Genomic DNA, 24,987 nt, shown 5'->3' with positions numbered 1-24,987 from the left:
AGCTGAAATTAAATTAAGAAACATATCAGCATTAGGCTATGTTCATACAGCGAGCACTGCAGCCTCGTGATTTCAGGGAGGAGATCTTAATTAATTAACGGGTCTGTTTCTTTGATGTAGCCCATCTGTAGGCTATAATTGAATTATCCTAAGTGTTTTCACATATTTAGATTGACTGTTTTACGTGTCCAAAAAATACGGAATCAGGGTGAGGGTTAACAAACCGAGAAAAAAAAAAATCCTAGATGAAAGTGTCAAATTTACAAGAATATAAATCAGAAATTCCTTGAAATTAATGTCACAAAAAATTTAAATCACTCTGGTGTTTTCTTCTGAATACGCCCAACTCACGGCAAAGTCTCTAAAGTGCATGATAATATAGTTGAGGGATAAACTCACCTATTTCCTCACTGCTAAATCCGATTGTGAAGTCTAATATAATTTCCCAACACGGCAGACGTGTGTGTGTGTGTGTGTGTGTGTGTGTGTGATGTTGCAACCTTGCAAAGTGAAGTTTCTCTCAGAAATGTGTGACTATAATATCAGAGAATAGGCCTATTCATTTTTTTACATCCTGGCTTTGTCAGCTGCCACGATAATATATTTTTGCAGCATTCTTCTGGAGAAATACAAAGCATGCGCGGTTGTGAGAAATCTGCCTACATTGCCGAACATGCCCCTTGTTTGCAAACGCGCACCGACTCCAATTAGGTTAACACCGGGTTTACACAGACTCAACTAACCAACATCTTGCTTGATAACCCTGAGTTAACTCTGAGTAGGCTGAACTCCCTTTGTAGTACAGGCCACAAGTACAGCAAGTGGCAAACAATAAAAAGATTAATAATGCTGAAGTGGATTTTGTGCGCTCTGATATTTTGTTGAAAAACAAATGAAACGGTTATCATCTTATGGATACATTCAGTATCAACATTTCTGTGACTTACCAGATTTGTTAATTAAACAACATTTCCTCATTTTGTTGATAGAAAACATAATCCGGATGGCATTATGTTTTCCTCAAAATGTATTTGCGTTTGCAAATTAGTTGTATATAAACATGATTTCTATGAGACAGGGTTGACTTGTCACATCCATTCAACACGACACTTTGTATACACATAAACAATCCTTAACATGTCAAAAGCCAGTTTTAGGTTTTTTGTTTATGCCACAATTCTTCCTATTTAAGCATACATACAGTGGGTGACAGCCACTGACTTGGTATACAATAATATCATAACACCATTACCATGAACGAAAAATGTGACAACAGAAGCATTAATGGTACAGGACAATAAAGAGAAGTATTTTTATACTGAAAATTTGCTAACAAAGCTCGGAGAGGAAACATATTGACTCACCAGGAGACCTGAATCTTCTCTGCCAGATTGCAGAGTTGCTATAAGAAAGGTCTTGCTTGAAAGACTAAACTCATAAGAACAGTTTCATAATTCCTTTCATAAAGTCAACACTAAGCTGAAGGAGCTTTTTGTGCTTCATTGATCTTGTCGACAACAACAACAACAACAAGATGCTATCTGGAGTTCTGAGGTAAGGTTAATGTTGTGAGAAGAGGACTCCCACCTGGTGGAGAACAGCGGCAGAAGTTACTGGTGTAAAATACAAATTTGTGAGAAGAATTCATGCCTATGCTGTCCTAACAAAGGCAGGGGTCACACCAGTGCACCCACCAAACGACATCAGAGACAGAGTGCCAAGCCTGAACACACACATTCAAACTAATTTTACATTACACACACGAACACACACTATCAAATCTTGAACACAGTGTGTGAACACTCTCTTTCTCTTTTCACAACAATCTGAATTCTGCTGTTGACTCTTAATGCATCCGTTGGGGTGATAACACTGAAATTACTTCTTCCACTGACTGCATTCAAGACACTGCTTCAAATAAACATGCTTGATACTCAAGTGTAGATTATTTCTTCTGTAGAAAGAAGTACCAGTGAAAATTGTTCACAGTGAGGTCTGTGGATTAGTTTGAGTAACTGGTACATTGTATTAGAAGGAGACAATTTTTTAATGACATTATTTAAGGTTTGTGCACAAAATTAGAAGTAAATGTCCGCACTCACTAAACTGATCTAAACTGCAGGCCTATAAGACCAGTCAAATCTATTACGATCTACTACAACATCAGACAAGTCAAGTGCTCACTAAGCAAACGAAGCAAACCATCAAATTGATTCTTAACTCAATTGCAGACCAACAGATGATGCTGTATAAACCTAGCCTGACAATCAGACTGAATTGCCATTTTGTTCCACTTCATTACTCAGCCTGACATTATGTTCATGCTGGCCGTTTTCTGTTTGGGAGGGCTTGTTATTTTTGCCCTGACCAATCAGTACTGCGTGATGTATCCATCCTGTCAACGTCATTTTCGGTAGAAAAAATTAGCTGCATTAGCAAATGATGAAACAAACGGTTATCATTTATAAATAAATATACAAATTTAAATGTTGGTTTTTCTGATGATACAACTTAAATAACTGCACAACTGTGTCAACCTCATTGTGCTTTTTGCCATTTTTCTTGTTCTGGTCCATTCTTAAGACCCCTTTCAACACAACGCGATTTGATCTGCACTCGCCGCTGGTTTCAGCACACTCTCGCATAAATCGAGGTGCGGTGCAAGCAGTTGGAAATAATGGGTTTCAGACGCAGTGGTGCCGTTGTTGTGGTTGAGTCTGAAAGGGCCTTTAATCCCGCCTACCAATCCTGAAACACCAGACCTTTTACAATCACTAATAAAGTCAACTCTAAAGCTTGATTTATACTTCTGCGTAGGGTCTACGTGCATAGCTATGTCGTAGGCTACGCACGTAGCCATGCATTTATAATTGTGCGTCGGTGTCCCCGTCATTCTGCGATTACACCCCCAAACGCTTGTCGGCGGTAGCGCTACAGCGTCCACTGTGTTGACTTTTGCTGGCCGAGCAGGCTAACTTCCGGTTTAGCCCTCCGCTAACGTGAATAGGGGTAAAAATTGTCTACTTGGGGCTGGTGTAGCCTTTTCAAATGTTACCGACCGAATGGATCCCATTCTGATAGTGAAACGAGTCATTTCGCTCGGGTTGTGACGGTCAAATATATCGATCCACCGTGTTACAGTCGCCGTTTTGGCCGCTAGTAAAAGTTACTTCAAAGCACGGGAACTTCCTGTCGGCTCGGAGGCATTGCGAGGCTACTCAGCCGACCAATCACAGGGTGCACGTCAGGCTACGCCGTAGGCGACGGCGTAGGGTAGGGGGCTACGCAGAGGCTACGCCGTCGATTTGACGCAGAAGTATAAATAGCACTTAAAAGGGTATACTTTAATAATCATAATTTGCTGCACAAAGCATGCAAGAGAGAAATTAGATTATAGGAAAACAAACAATTTACACTATGACTGGGAGACAGAGGTTGGAATTCACCTCCTTGTATTGGGGAAGTGACAGAAATCCCAGTGGTTGAGAACATCAGCAAAGAAAACCCTAATGATCTGCATGGCTAGATACAGTACCACCAGTGGTAAATGGGTAATTCAATTGTGTGGTTTTAGAGTTGTTGTTTTGATAACAGGAATCCAAATCCATTATCAGCTGGACCATGAAGGGAAAAGTTCATGCTATTAATCGCAACCCGTTAGATCTTCTTACAATTTGCAGGGTAAAAGAGACGAAGACACACCTGCTCCTTTAACGAGCCTTTCTGATAAGGTTGAAGTGACTGTGTTTATGCAGTGGAAGAAATATTATGAATAATTGGGGAGTTGAGGTGCTGAATGCCTCCAGCATTAATCAAGCTTCTGAAATCTCTGATATTAGCTTCACATGAATCATTGTTAATTCCCATGAATCCATTACTGTTCCATGTGCAACTAAAAATAGAGTCCTGATAAATCAATGGGGACACTCGAGAGTGAAGACGGGGGTTGGTGCTGCTGAAGCTTCCTTTTTTCTGTACAGCACAATACCCATGCCTCATCAATAATTATTGTCCATAATACACTCATAGATTTCTGTGTTACAACTGAAGGGGGAGGTACAACAGACCTTGAACAGTTTCAGAACAATCCCTCCTAAATGAATGTGCATTCCTCACATTTGGTTTTTGTCAAGGCCCTTTGATAGTGCACAAAACACAGCTTTTATTTTTTACTGGCAGCATCCTTGACTTGAATATTTCTGTAATGACAGCGACCTACTATTCTTTGTTTATCCCAACAATAATAGGAGGTTTTTGCCAATTTCCCTCCATGTTCAAAGGAAGCTTAATCCATTTGAAATGGCATGGTGATCTTCTCTACCGATTGCATTGGTCACAGCTCAGCAAGCGTGCTGCCTTGTGTGGAGAGAGTGACCCCCCGGACCTGCCCTCTTCTCTGCTGCACTGAAAGCCTTCGCAGTCGATGAGCATTGCATGGCCTCACTCATGCACCGTGTGCAAGGGCAGGCGGGTTCATCTTAGCGCAATCACAACGGACAGCCACATCCCATCCCAATTGCATTTCCGCTCACGGGGGGAAAGATCCCGTGGTGCACATTACTGTGGCTGAGGCAAATTTAGCTGAAATGGTAGGGGAGATGGAAAACGCTCACCTCTTACACTAATCTGGGCAAACAACACAGCGCCTGCTCCCTATGAACATCCCCACCGAAAAATGTTTTCTACATGACAGAGCCGCCCTGCCTGTCTCTGAGAGGAGACAGTGAATTAATTAAGATAATAAATTGCACATGTCCTATTTGTAATCTTTTCAATCTTTACTTAATGAGGTGGAACACGTGCAAGGGTGTGTCTCGAGTAAAATTTGTCTTGGGTAAAGATGATACACCTTGCAAAAGAAATGCTCCACATTGAGTGATCCTCAATGCTGACTGATATTTAATATGTCATGTATATGTTCATGCTTCCCAGTCCTGTGTGGCTTCATAGACAGACATGAATGCAAATGAGGTTGAGAAGGAACGAGAGCAAGCGCCAGAGCCAGAGACTCAGAAGTCTGCATATCTGATAGCAAAGCGGCCTGATTAGAATTTTGTCATGCCACAATTTACAAATTAAAATGAATTAGATCTTCCATGCCCTGACCTCCATTAAAAACACTTCATTGTTGATAGGCCATGATAGCATCTGCTATTGATTGGAGGAGCATCAGTATGACCAATCCTGTTTCTTCATGAGGAGGTCATCCAAAGCAATTTAGGCATATTGAGAGATTGATCAGGGGTATGGAGCGGCCACTTGGGCCCACTCAAGTCAAAAAAAGTCTGAGGTGTGACGCAACTACTCCCTGCTGCTCGGAAGGGGGGGTTCTCAAATCTAAATGCTAATGTTTTCTTTAAGAGCCGGGCTGCCCTTTAACCACTACAGTCAGACATGAAGGATGGCTCTCTGTCTTGTTTTGACCCCTCCCCGGTATCCTCCAGACCACCAACATCAAGACCCCATTCTCTGGATTAAAAATTGAATATGAGTAAAATAACTGTGTTCCTGCAACAGTAATACTATAGGTTCTGTCTGATGTGTTACTAACCTATCTAGTGGCAGACTGGTGGTTAATTCCACCTGTCCATACTGGACCCTGACAGAAAATTGCTCTTAGCTGCATCTCCTGGTCTAATACAGTTAGTCACTTAAAAAAATATTTTTTATCCGTGCTAAAAAAACTAATTATAAATACTTTATGTGGTATTTGTGATATATTGAGAATGCATTCTTTTCAAAACACTGAAATGCCAAAAATTTCACTTAAATGTGACTTTTAAAATCAAAGTGCCTTTAAAAAAGATTTAACCTTTTCACAAATTCTTTTACATTCACTGAAAAAAGTATTTGGTTACATTTCTTTTTCTCCAAGATATCTCTCATTTCCACCTTTCCTGCCTAGAATTCATTCATAAGGTCCATTCAGTATATCGTGAGAGGTTTTTGAGGTGAGGGCTTTGTGCAAGACGTTGTTTGGTCTGTACAAGTTCTTCATTGGATTCAACAGCAAAAAAATAGACTTTTCACTGAACGTAAAGCCCAGTTACACATACTCAAAAATGTCAAATCAAATGACTTTCATATGTGACACAGCCGTGCCACATATGAAAGTGCCTCCCATCCCATTTAGATGTAATGAGACATAATGGATGAATCATTTACAAATTCTTTATCATAACCCTCAAAAGGTTGCAACGTTATAGCCACAGAGTACTGGCTATAAATAGGGACTGAAAGGCTTGAGCTTTATTTGACCAAACACTTCACTATGGGCTAACTGTGATCTTTGGAGGATTATAATTGTACTTTAAATATCATCATCAATCACAAATGAAATGTGTCAGACAGGGCCTCAAAGAATATAAAGCGAAATGGTACAGGTACCTGCGCAACCTTGGTCATTGAAGCATAGCAAAGGTTATATGCCTTTCATTGAACACTATTGAGGACATGCATGAGCAACAATAGGACTTTTTCAGGTACAATAAATATGTGGATTCAGCTAATTTTTGCAATTTGGTACAATTTAAAAAAGTATATATGGTGGTAAAATATGTCATTTAAAAAAGAATGAGATTTTAAGAGAAGGAAATGAGGAGAAAAACCCTTTGCCAGTAGACATGACATTCATCTAAAGATCATCTGCGTTTTTTTTTTCTATATAGCATGTTTTAAGTTTTTCTTATTGGGTTGTAGGGACAATTTTATTTTCTATTCATTTAGGTAGGTTTTGTACCATGATGCTACACCTAGCAGCACATTACTAAACTGCTGCAAATGGCAGTGGTTTTGATGTCTACTATGTTATACTACTACTTCTTTACAGAAATCTTGTAGGATGGGAATGGTTTAAGGGCAAACATGCCCCTAGTGGCCAGAGGAGGATAATACTAAAAGTTGCGGAAGCGTGGACAGGCAGACAGAGTTTTTGAATGCCATGAGGGACCATGAAAGTCTGACCAACGAACCTACATTTTACACAAAATTGACAATTTGCAGAGATCAACTCACATTTGTGATCTCACTTTCTCTTTTAACCTCTATCTTAACCAGCATTATACTTATCCAGAACCTGCCGGAAGTACATCAAAGGCACACTGTGCTACTGTACCATATGTCTATTGGCCCTGGATTCACAACATTGGGGGCTTCACCATGGTAACAGAGATCAGAAGGCAAAGGTCATGCAAAGCGTTGGTAGAGGTGTTGCTCAGCAAGGGCAGGTGGGGGTGGAAAAACCCCCACATGGGCCTTTTCCATACACTGAGCACGCTCATCATCTCCTGTCCTCCAGCACCTCCCTGCAAGGTTAGTGAGAGTCAATAAGCCTTCCGCAAAGGTTAAGGAGACCTATAAGAAAGATATTATGCAAACAGTGATCTCTCTGGATCCAGCAGAACCACAAATAGAGTGGCATAACCATCTCTGTTCATTTCCCATCTGAAAGTGAATCACAGAAAGGTGCTCTGTTTTCCTGCATGACTGGCTTATGAATTCAAAATGAGCCATCTATACACTTCAACACAGAGTACTTTGTGAATACAAAAACTGAAAGACAGCATATTAATGGCATGAACTGGCGGTCTCTGACAAAGAACAATGATTATTTGTTCATTTAGATTTTGAAATGCAGAGATTTGATGCATTCCTTTACCATTAACCAGTGACTCATTAGTTACTTCAGCTAGTACCGACTGTTCTGGCTTAAAACTCACTTTGAAGACTTTAATGTATTGAGCACAAGGAGATACAGTTGCAGTGCACATTGTGACTTCTCAGCCTTGCCTGCTGGGTTATTTGTACAAACCGAGTGGAGTACAAATAACATAGCATCCCCTATCCCGATTTACTGTCCTGTAAATGTCCAAGGATTAATTAACACATTTTAAGACTGTAAGTCATATTCATTGCGAAGATGATGATGATGATGATGATGATGATTATAAATACTGCTCAACAACAACAGGAATCATGCCAAACCCATCATCATAAACAATGTTCTCGCCTTAAAACTGTAAAAAATATTTTTTTAAAAAGAACAGTAGACAATGTGCTTTCTCCTCTCAGTTACTGGAAATGTGGCTAAATTCTTTTCTCTAGGGGACGGAAGAGGTTTAAAGCAAGTGTCACAAATTTTAGTAAGGGAAGAAAAGTTCAGTACATGTTGCTCATATAGTATAGTAAAGTCCAACATCCCAACTTTATTGGCTTGTGTGCCTTTATAGCCTTTATGTCAACGAGCTATGGGATTTTGAGTCCAAAACATAAAAAAAAAAGTTCCCGTATTTTAGAAAAATAGTTATGAGAAATAATAAAAGATACTTTTGTGTAGCACACGTTTCTTTACCACCCTACTAATCATCTTTCAATCCCTTTAGATTTATTGTGTGACCCCTTGGATGCTCCTGACCTTCAGGTGGGGAACCACTGTCCTGGGACACACATGCCTCTTTTAAACACCAAAAAAACCCACTGAAAAGAGATAAATTATGTGTACAATTGGCTTTAATGTCAGCTGTACGGAGCAAAGCTCAGTAATTCTATGAAATCTCCAACAACCACGTGGAATACAAAGATCTCTCACAGTTTTTGCACAGATTACACATGTACTTCAGCTGCCGAGACACTGGAGGTAATCCAGGGAAACTTTGCAAGTGGAAAAGCTTTTTTGGTCTCCATATCTCTGTGATGGAATTATGTGTACCGAAATTAGAGTGCAAATTTGAATCAAACCTCTAAGCGAGATCTGTGGGTTTTTGGCAGTGAAGGGGGAACACAACAGGATTCTCGCACATATGCCATGCACAGCCGCGAGAAGCTCAGCAGGCTGCCAACACCAAAGTGTTCATCACTCTCCACCCACTCCTTTTCATAATACAGAACAGGGAAAAAAAATCCACACAGTATCGCAGTGAGCTCGACCAATCAGTGTTGCAGACGTTCAAGGAGAATGAAATGCCCCCATTGATTGGCCGCACCACTTTGGTCCCCTCTGCACAGTCCTCCAATCGATACCAGTGAGATAAGCAGCCGTCAGCCACTGATGTTGGTGATATATAACTACCGTGGCTGCACGGCGACTGATGACTTCTTGTCGTCTTGGTAAAGACTCACTAGAGCATCTCAGGCCAGAACGCCAAGGGCAGGGCAACCAATCAACCAACTCCTCCACCAAGATATTACTCATCAAAACGGCATCAAAGCGCCAACCATTAAACCAAATCATACAGACCAATATTCATGTTGGTTATCTCCTACTTAATATGTCCCGACTCTTTTGATTGGGTGATATCCAACTCTGTGCTCTGGCTAATCAGCTGGGGTTAAAGCTTTGCAAGGTGAGAGGAAAATCTAACACGGCAGCAAGGATAAATTACCTGAAAAGGGACCACTGTTATCGCTCTGTTTGTTTTTCAAAAGACGATGAAATAAATAAATGAAAAAAAAAAGGTTCAGAGAAAATGAAATGATGGCGTGGTGGTGTTTTGTGAAATTGTGCTGTCAAACGTTTCTCCTTTCTAATTTCCTGGAGCGCAGATGATGGAGCACGTGTGCTGACAGCTGAATCTGATAAAAAAAAAGGCTTCTCCTCTTTTTCCACCTCACGAACGTTTTTAAGCGACATTTATAAATATAATAATAAAACAATTAGTCCGTGGCAAATGACAATTGACAGATACCACGACCTTGTGCGCACTGCAATTTTTTTTTACTATGGTCATTTATTAAAGTGTCATGGCTGACAGGCACATACATACAAATACAAAACACTATGACGGAGGCAAAAGCAAATCAACTCAGTCTAATGTTTATTTACCAGGAGAATGTTATTTAAATGGTGCTTACTTACACTTCATGGAAACAGGTAGACGCTTCTAAAAGGTATTCAAGTGAACTAGTAGCCCAAAAATCTATTACATTTCTTATAATGTATTGACTTTTCAATAACTGTGGAAGCTGCTACTCTGTTTAGAAACTTACAAAGGTCTGAAAGCAAGCAATCCTCTGTGTGTGTGTGTGTGTGTGTGTCTGTGTCTGTCTGTACGTTTGATGGGACCGTCCCAGCACAACTGTCACTTCACTCCCCTGTTACAGGTGCTCCACACAGGGGAGCTGGCAGCTCTGACGGACGCCTCCTCCTAGGGATTTATGGGAAATGACAGCTCCCGCTAAATAAAGCCGAAGTGGCCGGGGAAGGGAAGACAACGGAAGTTCCAAACCACGAGCGCACAGGGCTGACACTAGCTGAAATTTATTTCCTCCGCTCTGCCTGGCAATTTAGTTGGAAATGTGCTATTCATACTTTTGGGCCTGGAGAGTGAGAGAGAGTGTGACAGACAGGCAGGCAGACAGACAGACAGACAGACAGACAGACAGACAGACAGACAGACAGACGGACAGATAGAGAGACAGAGAGAGAGTAAAAGAGACAGATTATATATATATATTTATATATGCATAGAGAGAGAGAGAGAGAGAGAGAGAGCGAGCGAGAACCCCGCCCTTAATCTACTTCCTCTGTTTGGGGTAATGGTCTACAAGGTTTTTCTGCCAGCGAAAATCACATTTCTTACATGGCTGACTCTTGATGAATTATTTCACATTTCACTTACTTACCTTTTTAAAAGTTAATCTACATCAATAACGTTAAAGGAAATTTTCACAGCTACAAATGAACAGTTCCCCTTATTCAAACTCGAAAGGTGTGGAGCGTTAGGCTGCTTAAAAAGTCCATTTTAAACTTCATCATTTAACCGTTCGACAGCATATCTGAATGCACACGGGCTGGACTGGCATTCTGATTTTCAACGTATTAAAATATGGACCATCTTTAATTGAGCAGAAACTGCTGTGGAGAACAGTGCTGAACTAATACTGAGGCTGAAATATCATTACGCTGATGGAAGCCGGGCTCTCTGACTTTTATTGGCAGCTCCCGAGCTAAATGTGTGGTTCAATTCAGAGGCGGCCATACCTGCAGAGGCAAAGTAATCGACTTTGGGACAAAATGGTGTGGAAAATGACGTGTAGGCCCTTGCCTAAAGCCAACCTGGTGCGGGCAGAAATCTATCAGTCAGGTGCACACCAACATTGGTATTTTCACAAATGTGATTTAGTCGACGATACTGGAGAGCTGATGTGCTGGACCAGTGCTTCTGGTAGAAGAAAACTACTATTTCAAGCCGTGCAATCTGCTGCTCCTGCTGCTGAAAATGTCTGTGCATTTGGTTCAGTTTGAACTCTGTCATGTTCAGATAAAACAATGTTTTACATATGAAACCCTGCAGCGTATCAGAGCACATTTAGGTCAAAGTAACCTGAACCTTGTGAACATTTGACTCTAAATTTTAAATCTCTAACCTCATTCAAGTCATTTCTTTCTCAGCCTGTAGAAAACCATCCCTTTGTTTTGAGATGAGCGCAAGATTTACTGCTGTTCCACACTACTGTGCAGAGTATTTTTGGCTCAGTGCTGCCAAAGTTTGGACACAGCCATTTATAATTCTCTCACAAGGAAAGCAGCTTGCTTCTTTTTCCAAACAGACTCCATGGGATACATACTGGTCCATGCTGTCATGTGGTCTGCTTGCAGAATCACATTATTTTTAAGCAGCTCAAGCTTTAGCAAGCTCCAAAGCCAAAACGGCCTCAACCAGTAAACCAAACATTAATCATCACAATAAGACACAATTAAACAGCAATTATGTAAAAGACATTTTTGATTTGGGAGTGTCTCAACTGTTACATCAGCTTCTAAACCTCAGATTCAGAGTATGCCTCTCCTAGCAGTGAGCCTGGAGGAGCAACAGTCACACCCACACACTTGTGCACACACACACACACACAGATACACTTGCAGAGCCACAGAGCAGATCAAGTGTGCCTGGAGAGCTCTATAGAGAGGCCAGTTTTCCTCATTAGACTGCGTGTGCACCACTCTCCAAAAAAACCCTCACTCTAATCACTGTCACCAGACCTCGGCTGAAAAGCAGATAATTAATGTTGGGCCCTGCCTCAATCGGCTTCCATGCTAAACAGCTCTGTGTACATATGTGTGCGCATGTGTGTGGGTGTCTGCATGTTTGTCTATTTGGAGTCTGTCGATGTAGGAGGCCCCCCGGGGACCGCGGATGCTCAAGCCATCCACAAAAACGATTTCTCTCAGGCTCGCATAAGCTCGCAGAAGAACAATTGCACACCAGATAATGTACAAATTTACAGAAGAAATATCCCACTGTACCACAAAAGCTGTCTGCTGCTCCTACTTCATGGCATCTCCATCTTTAGTCACTGGTTTTGTAATATCTCGCCCTTTTTGCTCTGGCACTGCACTTTTATTTCCCCTTCACCCATTTATTAAATGGAATAGACTTCTTAATCGTGTGCTTTGCAGAGCAGATTTATTTATGTTCTTTTTCCTCCCTAAAGGCGGTTATTAATATCATAAATATTTGATGATACTTTGTGTGACCCTGCAGAGAATGACACAGAGAGGTAATGAAGGTTAACGCTGGGGGTACAGACTGATTAAATAGCGACTGAATGGCAAAAGCCCACCCAGGGCTGCCATAAACTTTCTAATAAAATGGACTAAATAAACACTTTGTTCATAGTACAATCCACATACAGGACAACTTTAACAAGGTCATTTACATAAAGACATTTTTCTGCTTACCCCTAGTGATATCTAACCATGTAAAAAGTTTTGGTTTATTTGCCCAGGTTTTGAGATATCCGTCTTACTGCCTCCACCCTAAAACCACGGAGGATAATGGAATGACATGTGATGTGCTGACAGGGATAAGAAAAACTCAACAGCAATGTGCCTTGGTTAGTGTGGATTATCAACAGCCATTACAACTGAATCGAATAATCAACAAATTGATTAGTCAATTAACAGAAAAATGAATCAGTAATTATTTAAAGTTTTTCAAATGTGAATCTTTACTTGCTTTCTTGGCCTTGTGAGACAGTAAACTGAATACATTTGGGACGAAGCTTGGCACACGCAGCACACTGCAGCCACAGGCCGCTGCAGGACTGAGGGAGACGCTCCGTGGGAAAGCAGAGGGGTGAATGTAAGCTTCACCCCTCCTTCAGTTAAGTCCCGCTTTCATATTTGCTTTTGAACTGTTGAACGTGAGGAGGCAGTACGGGTCCACACAGTAACCAGAGCCACTGACGGAACTGATAGAAGCTATATACTCAGTAGGAAAGAGCCCTTCCTTTGTGTTTGCTGCTGCTTTTTGTTAGAGACATTGGGTTTCTTTGCATGGATATTTTCTTTGTTTTAGTGGCAGTGTATTACAGATTACTTTGGCTCATCCCTTTTAGTTAATATATCTTGATTATTCTACCTTCCATCATCAAACGCTTGATGCAGTAGGAGACAGAGACAGGCAGTGATTTATTTTCACCCCCTGTATTCGCCAGTTGGAGACACCATGAGGCAGCAAGGGACTGAAAACCACCAGCTTGCTGCAGCCAAAGCTAAAACTAGGACTGCTCTTAGCTGGATTGGACACTGGACCAGTGTTACCAGTGACTAGTGTGCGGTGGCTGCAAAACTCACAAAAAATGTGAAATGCCCTCTCTAGAGCCAGCGTTTGGTTTGTCTGTTCTGGGCTACTGTAGAAACAGTAGCTATAAAAGGGCTCATTCTAAGGTTAAGAAAACAATGATTCTTATTATACACTAAGAAAAACATACTTATGAATATTATATTCCATTATTTCTGCCAAAATCTGATCTGCCCCAAAACCTACAAACTGGTCCTTAAACACTGACACAAATTTATAAAGTCTAAGAGACTTAGAACCATACCCATCAACCACAGGCTCTGGGAACTAGTGATGTGCACCCCCTTTTTTCTATTTGCTAGGATGTTAAAGACCAAATGATTAATTGATTTGTAAAAATACATTACATACATTGGTTTATAATGAGAACCATCATCATTTGCAGGCCATTTTTCATAGAGGCTATTGCTACAGTAGTAAAAGTAACCAGAACATTAATACTGTAGGAAATTTTTAAGACAATGTATTGAGTTCTTTAATGTATTATTTCAATGTTTTGGGCACCACAAACAAAATTCCATTCGCCTCCATTGTATTGAGCATGATGGCAGAAATCCTGGAGTCAGATATCTGAAAAAATCCAGACAAATAAAACCAAAACTATCTGCATGGATAGATAGCACTATAGGTAAATGAGAAAATGTGTTCTGAACTGACCCTTAAAACATGTTGCAAGTGTAGAAGCTACTTTGCGAGACACAACTAGTATTTTTGTTGATATGTATATCTATCAAAACCTTGCAATTGGAGTCATATGGTAATCCGTCTGCATTTTGTCAGCAGCACTTTGCCCTGCAATTACCATCTTTCTCACAAAGGGTTTTTGAGGAAAGGCTATCCTTCCCAGGCTCACTGAACAAATCAATTCTGCTTTTTGGCTTTCCACCAACAGAATAAAAGTACTATCAATATTTGCTACACATGTCCTTCATCATTGAATTGTGGTATTCATGAGTTTTTGAATAGGCTGTGGATTCCATTGTCTAAGAACTCCAGCAAGAGCAAACAACCCCACAAAGCACCAATTACAGCATCAACTTTTCTACTCTGCAATACAAGTAGCACTGCATTTGTGTCAAGACTGGAAAACATATGATGGGTTTGCAATTGTAATCAACATCGTTTAAATGGTAACAAGTTGGCAAATTAGTAAATTCCGTCACTCATTTATTCAAGATGTGCAATTACTGGCATCCAATACCCCAAAGTCAGGTGGAGGCTTGCTGAAAACAAATGAAAACACCCAGGAGGAGCTCAAACCATCTCTTCCTGTAGACATAATTAAATCAGCAAAGTATCTGAATATTTAAAGAACTCTAGCAACATTTATTGACTCTCCAAATGCGTTTTCTTTATACATTCAGATGTAGACGAATACCTCAATAAAAAGGTCAAAAAGATTTGACCTTGTCAGAATCGGAAACCCCCCCCCCATTTCCATGCTGTGTAATTGAGCCTTTAGGGAGAGTGGAAAGACTATCTGGCCCTCGCCTTGTAAGGATCTCTATTGATGATCAGGACTGGTTACCAACCATCCAATCAATAAGTGCAGATACACAAACAGATAGTAATAAATGTAGGATCACAGTAACTTATCTTGCCTTCACAAGTGGTTTAATAACTGCAAAGATCACAGGCTTACATTAACGGCGCCTCTGGGGTAAATGCTTTGCAGTGAAAGATATATGTAATTAAATATGTTTTCTAGCATAAAAGTCTATTAACTTCCCTTGAATATATTTCTCAACAATGAAATATACGGGGAGAAGATAAATTTAAATTGAAAGGTCAGTGACAAAGTTAGAAGCAGACAGACTCTCTGCATTTAAATTACAGGAATTTTCTATGAAAGCCACAGGCAAATCCAAAATTAATCGAGAGAGTTGAAAATAATTCTTTTTGTGATGTAGCTTTTGTAATCTTCCTGTGCCATGAATAGCATAGCTTTGATGGTGGTTATAGGAGATGCAGCATGGTCAGTGGAGTTAGAGTTTCTTTATAGGAGACTAACTCAGCCTGCCTTTTAACAAACTAATCAGTCTTTACCAATAATCCTTGCATGGGGAAAAAAGGGGGCAACTACAGAGGAAGAAAGGATAGATAATTGTCTTGTTTACCTTGATTTAATGTTGTGTCTGTATGTGTGTCAAACCACAAGGGTTCAGTAAATTGGCCAGGCCAGCCAGAGGAGGAAGTGAGTCTCAGGCTTTTCATTCACTTTTGCTGACACATTGGCGACCAGAGGCTTGTTGGGCCTCGAGAGCCATTGATGTGTCACTTCACATTTCTAACAGTCAAAATCAATCCCTCATTTAGATTCAGCAACGTGAAAAACATACAAAATTTCCTCTAATGCAGCTAAATATGCCGGAAAATCAGAAATATAAATGATCAAAAAGGAAATAAGAAAATGAAAAGAAATAACTGCAAAAAACTAAAATGGTGTGTAATAGGATTTCAATTTGAAGCATGTAGTTCTGTGGTGAATGTGATCCATGTTAAACCAAATCATAAAAATGCAAATACTGTAGTTCTTACTCCAGGAGTTTATAGTCCAACAGCAAATCTAATATACTGCGGCATGTTTAACATATATCTTTTCATTTTCCACAATTTGCTCATCAGATTGTCAAATCAGAGTGAGGCACCACACAATATCCTGGGCCTCACAAATGTAATATAACCTGGATTGCAACGGGCCAGTGTGATGCAGCTGTGGCATTAGGGCCAATGGGAGCTCTTTAAATGAGAGAGTGGCCGTAAACACCACGTCTACTTTCTCCCCTCGCCGGCATTACTAGCGAAGCTGATGACAAGTGCCGAGCAGCCCTCTAGTGCCTTTAATACAGCGAGAGCATTCTCCAGGGGAAATGCAATCTGTGTCCTCTGTACAGATCCACTGTCTGCACTTCCCCGCATGTGAGCCGCTATCATATTATACTCCCCGCTCTCGAAATGGGAGAAGGAAATAGGAAATCACCTCAGCCAGAGATGAACCGGGAACATAATCAAAAAATAGTGTGGCGCAAACGGCGCAGATCAGCTCGGCATGCAGACCTCCCCTGGCTGAGCGCTAAACAATAAGCAGTGGAGATTGCTCAGGATTTTTGTGCCGCTGAGAAGAAAGTACGCCCCCTTTTTTCACCCCGCAGGCATCTATTGGCTTATAGCAGCTTATACGTTTAAGATGGGAGATAAGAACAGGGACGCTCCCCTCATGTGGTGATCCAGCATGCCTATATTGGTAATAAAAAGAACAGAACTGCGCAGACAAAAGAAGCTCACAACATGAGGCGCAGTGTTTGAAACATTATTCAGTTGACCTTGCATATTGCTGGGGTGATTCTTCATCTGAGCCAAACAAAGAAACATGAAAATGCACTGTTGACTTTTGCAAAAGCATAAAAGTTAATCCATTAAAGTGGAGGAAAATGTGACACACGTATTGTATGAAATACACTTTTGCTAGATTGTTTATGTTTGCGTTCTGTGGATTAGAATAAATACAGGACAAAGCTCAGTCCAAACAGCAGACATAAAGGAACACACTGCACATGTTAAAAAAACACAAGCCTGTACTTCTTTGACTGTTTGCCTGCCTGAAAAGGACAAAGACACTTGAGCAATTGATGGATGGTGAGTGTGGTTTTGGATCTGTGTATAGACTCAAGTCACTGCGTGTGTTTGAAGTAAATGTGCCGGACACGTGTGTATGTGTTTGTGTGTATGTGAGAGACAAGGTGTGTGTGACAGTGTTAAGCCTGAGTGAGAGGTGAAAGGACTGCTGTACTCACAGTTGTGCTCTTGTTTCCCTGTGGTCTGTCGGCGTGTCAGAGTTTCATCCTCTCAGCGTCTCTCCCTGGGCTGGGCTTCCTCTTCCTCTTCTGACCAAAAGGTGTGAGGAGGAGGAGGAGGAGGAGGGGATGCACGGATTGAACGCAAAGGAATGAAAACCAGAGTGAGAGAGAGAGAGAGAGAGAGAAAGAGGAGGAGGGAGTGAGAGTGAGTGCGAGAGAGAGAGAGAGAGAGAGAGAGGGAGAGCACACTGTGGATGGATGGAGGGAGGGCGAGTGGTGGCCTGCGATTGGCCTGTCAGTCCGGGAGAGGGAGCGTCGGTCTCGACGGTGTCAGGGTGGCGGGCTGCCTGCACCCCAGTCGGTCTGTCGCCGTCTCCGATTTTAAATGCCCCAAGAGCTGGTCGCGCAAATTCCTACAGCGCACACGCTTGCTGGCTGCCTCACGACTCACACACTCTGCATCCACATCACAGAGAGAGAGAGAGAGAGAGAGAGAGAGAGAGAGAGAGAGAGAGAGAGAGAGAGAGAGAGAGCGAGAGAGAGAAAGAGAGAGAGCGAGATTGAGGAAGGAGGGAGGGATGATAGAGTGAGGCAGACAGAATCAGAGGGCCGATGACAGCTTCAAGCTGAAGCTTCTCCTTGGCTTCTCATCAATGACAGGTGCTGAGGAACAAGAGACAGAGGGAGACCCCCCCCCCCAATTCACACGCCTCTATACACACACACATTCATGTACATGCACAAATCACTCCTCCACATCCTACCACGGACTCACCCTCCTCCCCATCTCAATTACCATGGCCACAGCAGATGTATTGGGCTTGTCAGCTCTCAAGCAAGGCTGTGGAGGAGATGTAGGCTAACTTATCTCATCTAATTTAACCGAGCTATAATCAGACAACACTGTGGAGCTCATTTATGGTTGGACTGGATGGAGGGTTTTGGAGGATTGGGGCTGTGAGGTTGAGGATGGGGGGTACCATGGAGACAGACACAGACAAACCGCAGGCTGAAGGATCAGATTAAAGCCATCTGCGCTAGAAAACACAAACAAGGAAAAGAAAACTGAAGATAAAAGAAAATTTTAAAGACAAATAACGGTGTGCAACCCAATTACATTGATTTAACTGTGATTTATAATGCTGTCAATCCAATTTGACTAATTTCAGTGAGCCAACGCCCTAAACGCTCCAAAAACGAGATCCAGTCTGAACAAGAAGCACTGTCAAGTATATTAAGCCTGACGTTTCTGCAGTCAACGCCCAGTTGGCAGCCGAATGTCAAGCTCCGGTATTTTTTCCCTCATTAACCGTCGTGTCCGGTCAAAAGCGGACCAACTCCAATCGGCTCCACACAAAGTCCCATGAATCCTATCTCTGCCTCTTCACTCCACCAAATTCAATTAAAAAGAGAAATTGGCAATTAGATCACTGTTATGATCCTGTAACAATGATCTAATCTGTAATTCATTGGCTGGTGTTCCCCTGGGGTGGGGGTGAGGGTAGCGGCTTGCTAGATGGAGTGGCTCGGAGACTCCTTGGCATTCACCTCAGCTATGGAGGTGCACAAGGGCGTGGGCGGAGCCGTGGAGCCCAGGTGCTGCCAGAGGCCTCCATAGTGTCACCACTGGGGCCTCTGTTGGCCTGCGGCAAAAACACAACCTGTGACACACGCTCATTTGTTTTGTTTTCATATGCATGAGAGCTCAGTTTGCAGGTTGTGCGCGTAGCATATGTGCAAACATACACAGGAACACACTGATGTGCAAAAAGCATAAATGTACACAAACACTGGCTCCTCTCATGGGAGGAACATTTTTACTCCTTGATTGAATCAAGTCAATTCTATTTGGTTAATGAATGGGTGGGGGGCATCAGGCTAACAATCACATTGAGACATGACGGGTGGAGGTGTTTAGAGGAGGGTGGGGTCACAATCTTTAGACTGGAACCAGTGTCTTGTCACCACCTTTGTGACTGGAGTCATGCCAGCAGAGCAGCACTACAGCTCTAACGCATGAGGACTGTCTGCAGCAGTTACCATCACCATACTGACCGAAGCAGCAGCCATATTTGTGTATTTGTTGTTTAAAATGCTTGTTGCCTGGGAACATTTAATACATTAAAGGCTTTTTTATCGTATCATTCATCTAACGGTGCTTATATTTAGTCCGGGAAAATTTTCAGTGTCCTTTGTAGCAGACACGCACACATACGCAGACACAGAGCCAGTGGCCACAGGAAAGCAAACTGACTATCATATACATGTATAGGTGTGTGTGAGCTTGTGACACACACGCACACACAAAGGCATACGCACACAGGAACAGTGTGATTGCTCTGCTTCGCTCGTTTAGCACTTCTAAGGCAGAGATCCCCGGAGGCCACCCATCACATCCAGTTACTGTGGCACACAGACACGACCGGGCCCCACCTGGCTGCTCTCACCTCAATCTGTAGGAGGCAGGAGGCACTAGCACCATGTCGCTCTCTTTCTCACTCACACACACATACAAGCACACACACATCGCTCAAAGATCAAAGATGTGGTCACACACACACACACACGCACTGATATCTCTTTTCAAAGATCACAAGGACTTTCCGCTGTACAGACTTTTACCAACTTGCCGTCACGCACATAAACTTGTTGCGAATCGCCCCCTCGTCTTAAATCACAAAAGTACATTGCTATATCGCATCTGGTAACTGACTGTATCGTAGTCACACTCAGAATTTTCATGGGAGGTGTGAAGAAGCGCACAAATACCCAGCCAGCAGTCCTGTAAGAGTAGACTATTATCATTTTCATCCCGGCGCCCATTTTAACAAATTTTATGTAATTAACATAAAATGAGTAAAATGTGTCAGCTAGAGAGTCCCAGTGACAATAACAGAGGGAATAAATGGAAAATAGATATGTGAAAAGATACTTTTAAAGAAGAGGACTAATGACTAACGGACTAATTGCTTGCAGATGCAAAAACAAAGATAGAAGGCGAATAGCTAGAGGGGTAGGGTGTTGAGCAGGGTGAAAGAAGGGGGCAGGTGGGGAACAAGAGGGTAAAGGAGGTGGAGGTCGTCTGGCCGGTGATTAGTGAGCTCCCATGCTGGTTGAGCCTGACTTGTCACAGGTTGACATGGGATGCAATTATAGAGGGGAAGTTTCCCAGCCCCTCAGGCATGTGCCAGCCATGCTGTCAACGCTGGCTGATGTGTGGGCTCTTGGCACTGCCAAAGGTGTCACAGGCGCTTATGTGTGCTCAAAACTGCTACGCTCCCATGAAAATTGGCCTTAGCTTTCCCAGATGCACTGGATGATGAGCGTGTGTGTACATGTGCCTGTGCACACTTGCTCAGTTACCTTTGTTTGAGTATTAGTTAAACCCTACTCCACTCCCAGCCTTCTCGTGGTTTCACTCATTCTTATTTCCTCTGAAGCTACAAGGGTAAAGCCACAACACTTGCGATTCTGCTGGCTACACATGCTGTTCTCACATCTTCTTCTTTTCCCATATCAGCCTGCATATGACTCTGCCAGGAGTGTGAGTAAGCTCTATAAGACCCAAGGCAAATTACCTCAGCGGGACACTACACTTCTGTTCCGCTTGCTTCCTCTTCTTCTTCTTCCTCTTCCTCATCATCTTCTCTTTTCCCCCTTCTCTGCATGTCGCAAATCAAAGTGTGTACCTCAACCCTGGCTGCACGTCGTGGGAGTGTAGCTTAAAACAAATTCAGTGTCCTCCACTAGCAGATTCATGTCTACCCTAGAGTGGTAGAAAAATACTAGTCCATCTCTTCACAATGTGGGAAAAAATGAGAACACTGTTGGTTACCAAAGGACACAGATGGTCATTTGGACTTTTGTCCAACCTTTCTTTTTTATTATAACCAAGTCTTCCATACTGCCATCTTCAAGTGGCTTGAAAGCCATGCTAGTGGGCCATCAGGTGTGATTTTCCACTTCAGAAGAATTTTTTAGAGGGGGAATGGCTTGAAATTGGATCCCCTGGTGGCTTGCAGTTCCTCTAAACCTGCCTTGGGCAACACAATACTTTGCAATACCTGCAGCCCTACTTCTCTATCATTTGCAGAAAGCTCCAAGTTCTAAAGATGTTGCCACTAATCCTCAGAAAGTTGGTGCAGGGATGGTTCTGGGTCTGAGGTTCAGTAACGTCTTCACAACACACGTCTGTACACAGTCACCTACATAAACAATTGTTTAAACACATGTTTAGAGGAGCGTGATTAGAAGGCTAATTCATCTTAAGTGAAGCCATGAAAGGTGTTTGACAGCAACTGTTTGCAGACCTATAGGAGTCACTGGGGTCTGCTGCTGTGCCCAGTTAGTGTTGTTAGCAATAAGTGTAGTCAGCCAGCAGGACGTGTCCCTATGTCCTCTACCTGAGTCCCTGCTGTGATCACACAGCAGGCAAACATATGATGCTTCTTCGCCCCTCACAGTTCATAGCCCAACACCCTAACCAAGAGGGCCTGATTAAATCGGTGGAACAAGGGCTAATTAAATAGGGTCTGATCAGGGAGGAGTAAATTATTTAACACTGCCCACACACACTGATGTCTCCTCTTCAGATCCTGAACTACAGACTTCTTTTGTCGCTTTTGTCTCCTCTGTTTAATTCCCGTTCTTTGTCTGACTTGTCTTTTAAGCTGTTTTTACGACATTTGCACCACTGCTCTTTCATCTCTTAAATGGTGCCATTCACAGCACAGTCGTGAAACAGTCAGAAGGAACAGATGCAGGGCCAGGTCTGGTGGAAGATAACATTGTGTGTTGATTAAAGACATGGAGGGGAGACACCTACAGCATCCCTTTGAATCCACATGGACAAATATAACAATGGGACAACTGATGTTAACTCTTGGTTCTTTCTGCTTTCACACTGACATTTTTTATGAGAGGAATACCCCCTAATGCTCCCACCCCACCCTAACCTATGCATTTTGAAATAAATAACCCTTCCTGTTTTATTATACCCTTTAGAAACATGTAGACTAGTAAGAGTGCTTTTTGCTGAGGTTGTGATCCAAGCAGTTTGACCAAAAGTTCACTGAGAAGCTCATGTATTCATTCACTCAGCAGGGGATGGCATTTTCCATTTCTTTTCTTCAATGCTGTGGTCTTTTTCTGACAGCGGTGCTCTCTCTGGGCCAATTTCAGACTTTCTGATCACCCACTGCACCATGCACATCTTTCAACTGCTACAGTGTGCTAACTACAAAACCTAAAGCCCACAGAAAATCACTGACCCATAGCAGTGTGGACTGGAGAGAGAAAAAATGTGATCCACTGCCTCGTAAACATTGCATTTTGCATTTACAATCTGTTGTCATGAAACAATTAACCTTGAGAAAAGCTGCAAAGTACCGCAGCAAAGGAACATTCAAATGCACCACTCCATATCCCCTATCATTACAAGGATTCTATCAAACAAACGGAATGAATCACTTAGTTTACACAACACCAGGCAAACTCTAAAAAGGAAAATCAAGAGTGATTGAGCAAAACTGTGCAAATTTCACAAAGTAAACTTACTATGTATACACATTTGTTGATTTTTACAAAGCAGTAGGCATGTTGCTTAAGGTATCACTGTGTTGGTCTGTTTAGTCTGTTGTGTTGTTCTGTGTCTGCCTGTTTCCTGTTTGATTTTGAAATTGTCCCTATCGGTTGTTGGTGTCTTACTTTGTTTTCTGTATGCCCTGACTAACCAAATGTGTCACACCTGTGGTTAATCGCCCTGCCTGCCTGTGTGTGTGTTGTTTGCATGACTTTAGGACTTTCCTGTTTAGTCCGTGTTAGTACGTTGTCATTCAAACCGCGTGTTCTTGCAAGGCTCCTTGATTTGTTCTGTCGTGTTTTTGGATTTCCATTGCTGTGGATTATCTCGATCTGTTTTGGAATTATTACCTTGCTTTTGTGGATTAATTTGCATTTGTTTGGAAAATGTTTTGTTGATTTCTTGGACATTTTCCACACTACTGTAAATTTGCAACCTTTATGTTTTTGTTTAATAAATATCAAGGGACTAATCCTGCCGTGTTTGAGTGTCTTGCATTTGGGCCCAATCCTGATTTCCTGCCTCTACACCTGGTATTTCTGACATAAGGTATCAGTGAGATGAAAAAATACAACCCAGGAAAGCAAGATTGAGTAGTAGATCCATGAGTTTGAAGTTTATCATTTGCCAACTGGATTTTAAAAATCTTAATGTAAAGTTATCATAGTGTCAACTGATTTATCCTCTGCTGTAACAATTGCAAAGTGAACAGTAGAGTTACCTTGTTGACATTACACATTAATATACCAGGAATGCAGTTTGATTAACCAACATAGACAACCAGCATGTTTTTGGTGGAGCCCTCTGCATTGGCAACCCTGCTGCCTCAACATAGCGGCCTGACTGTCTGTCTGCAAAACATTAACAAAAGTAAGCACATCCAAATGCGATACATACTAAGTGCTGTACCTAAGTACTGTAGATGTGTGAAAAAAACTGAAAAATAGACTTCACACACCAGATTCCTCAGACTGATTGTCTGTCTGAACAAGGTCTTTTTGTGCTTTCCTTTACTGCCTGTAGTCTCTTGCTTAGAAAATAGATGAACAACTAGATGAGGACTGGAAGAACATTGAGATGTCAGTGTTTTTTTTATAAAATGGCTTTAAAGGCAAACTGGTTAGGGAAGGAGGGGTGTTCAGCACAAGTTACTCCAGGCACTGTAATTATTTAAGTTAACGCATCTGTTCAGTTGTGGTTGAGTTCTGTAGGGTGGGGTTTCTTTGGCATCAATACAATGGTTGATGTTCTCTAGAAATGGGTTATTCTGTAGTTCTGTAATGCCATTTTTCCATTACCAGTACCAGCTCAACTCGCCTCGCCTCTAGTCGCCTCGGTTTGGCCATGCTCCGTTTTCCATAGATGATAGTACCCAGAGATAGTACCCCTCAATGTAGCTGGTCATCATAGCAACGCCACACACAACTGCCGGAACGTACTTTTTAATGTGACCCACACACTAGCGACCCGCACACAGCTGTCTCTTGATTTAAGTTAAAAAGACTGATAAGCGGTATGAAAACCTTCCAGCTGTGTTTTCCTCTGTCGTTGTTGCTGCAGCGGTCTCTGTGACGGTGGGACCAGAGGCCTCTGTGAGCGGGCGGCTGGACGGCCTCGCTAGCTCCTCCCACTGGTTGGCGCAGGCTTCCCCCGTTGCCACTTACGGAGCTCCTCAACTCCGAAAACATTCAAGCACATTTTTGTTCCACCATCACTTCTCGTAAAACTGTCAATATTCGAATATTAATTTACTGAGTTCCAGGCCTGAAAAACAATATTATAAGTACCTCTCTGCTCTCCAGCTTCACTCCTCTCCCAACCCGCCAGAACCCACCGTATCTTTGATGTCCCTGGAGTCAGAGTCCTGGTCGGAGCCACTGTAAATCATGTCTGTACCATATTTCCTATTGTCAATCCGCCCTGGAGTTGGTCTTGGGGGCTGTGTTTGGTCCCGGTTCTTGTTCACTGAGAGGCTATTGAGCCTAGTTCCGTTGCCTGCTCCAGTGCTCGTTCCAGTCCCGCTCCC

General features: G+C 42.2%; 1 protein-coding gene across 2 annotated transcripts in view; it reads right to left on the bottom strand.

The window, feature by feature from the left end:
- Window positions 1–24,987, bottom strand: part of LOC123961410 (RNA binding protein fox-1 homolog 3-like) — a 496,038-nt gene that overhangs the window by 362,104 nt on the left and 108,947 nt on the right. For both annotated transcript variants that reach the window (XM_046036780.1, XM_046036789.1), the window contains exon 4: window positions 17,378–18,043. The gene's annotated coding sequence lies outside the window, so the exon portion shown is untranslated. The remainder of the gene's footprint in view (window positions 1–17,377; window positions 18,044–24,987) is intronic.

This window comes from Micropterus dolomieu, linkage group LG02 (genome assembly GCF_021292245.1).
Source record: "Micropterus dolomieu isolate WLL.071019.BEF.003 ecotype Adirondacks linkage group LG02, ASM2129224v1, whole genome shotgun sequence".
NCBI classification, from domain to species: Eukaryota; Metazoa; Chordata; class Actinopteri; order Centrarchiformes; family Centrarchidae; genus Micropterus; species Micropterus dolomieu.
This window is presented reverse-complemented; position numbering and strand designations above follow the sequence as displayed.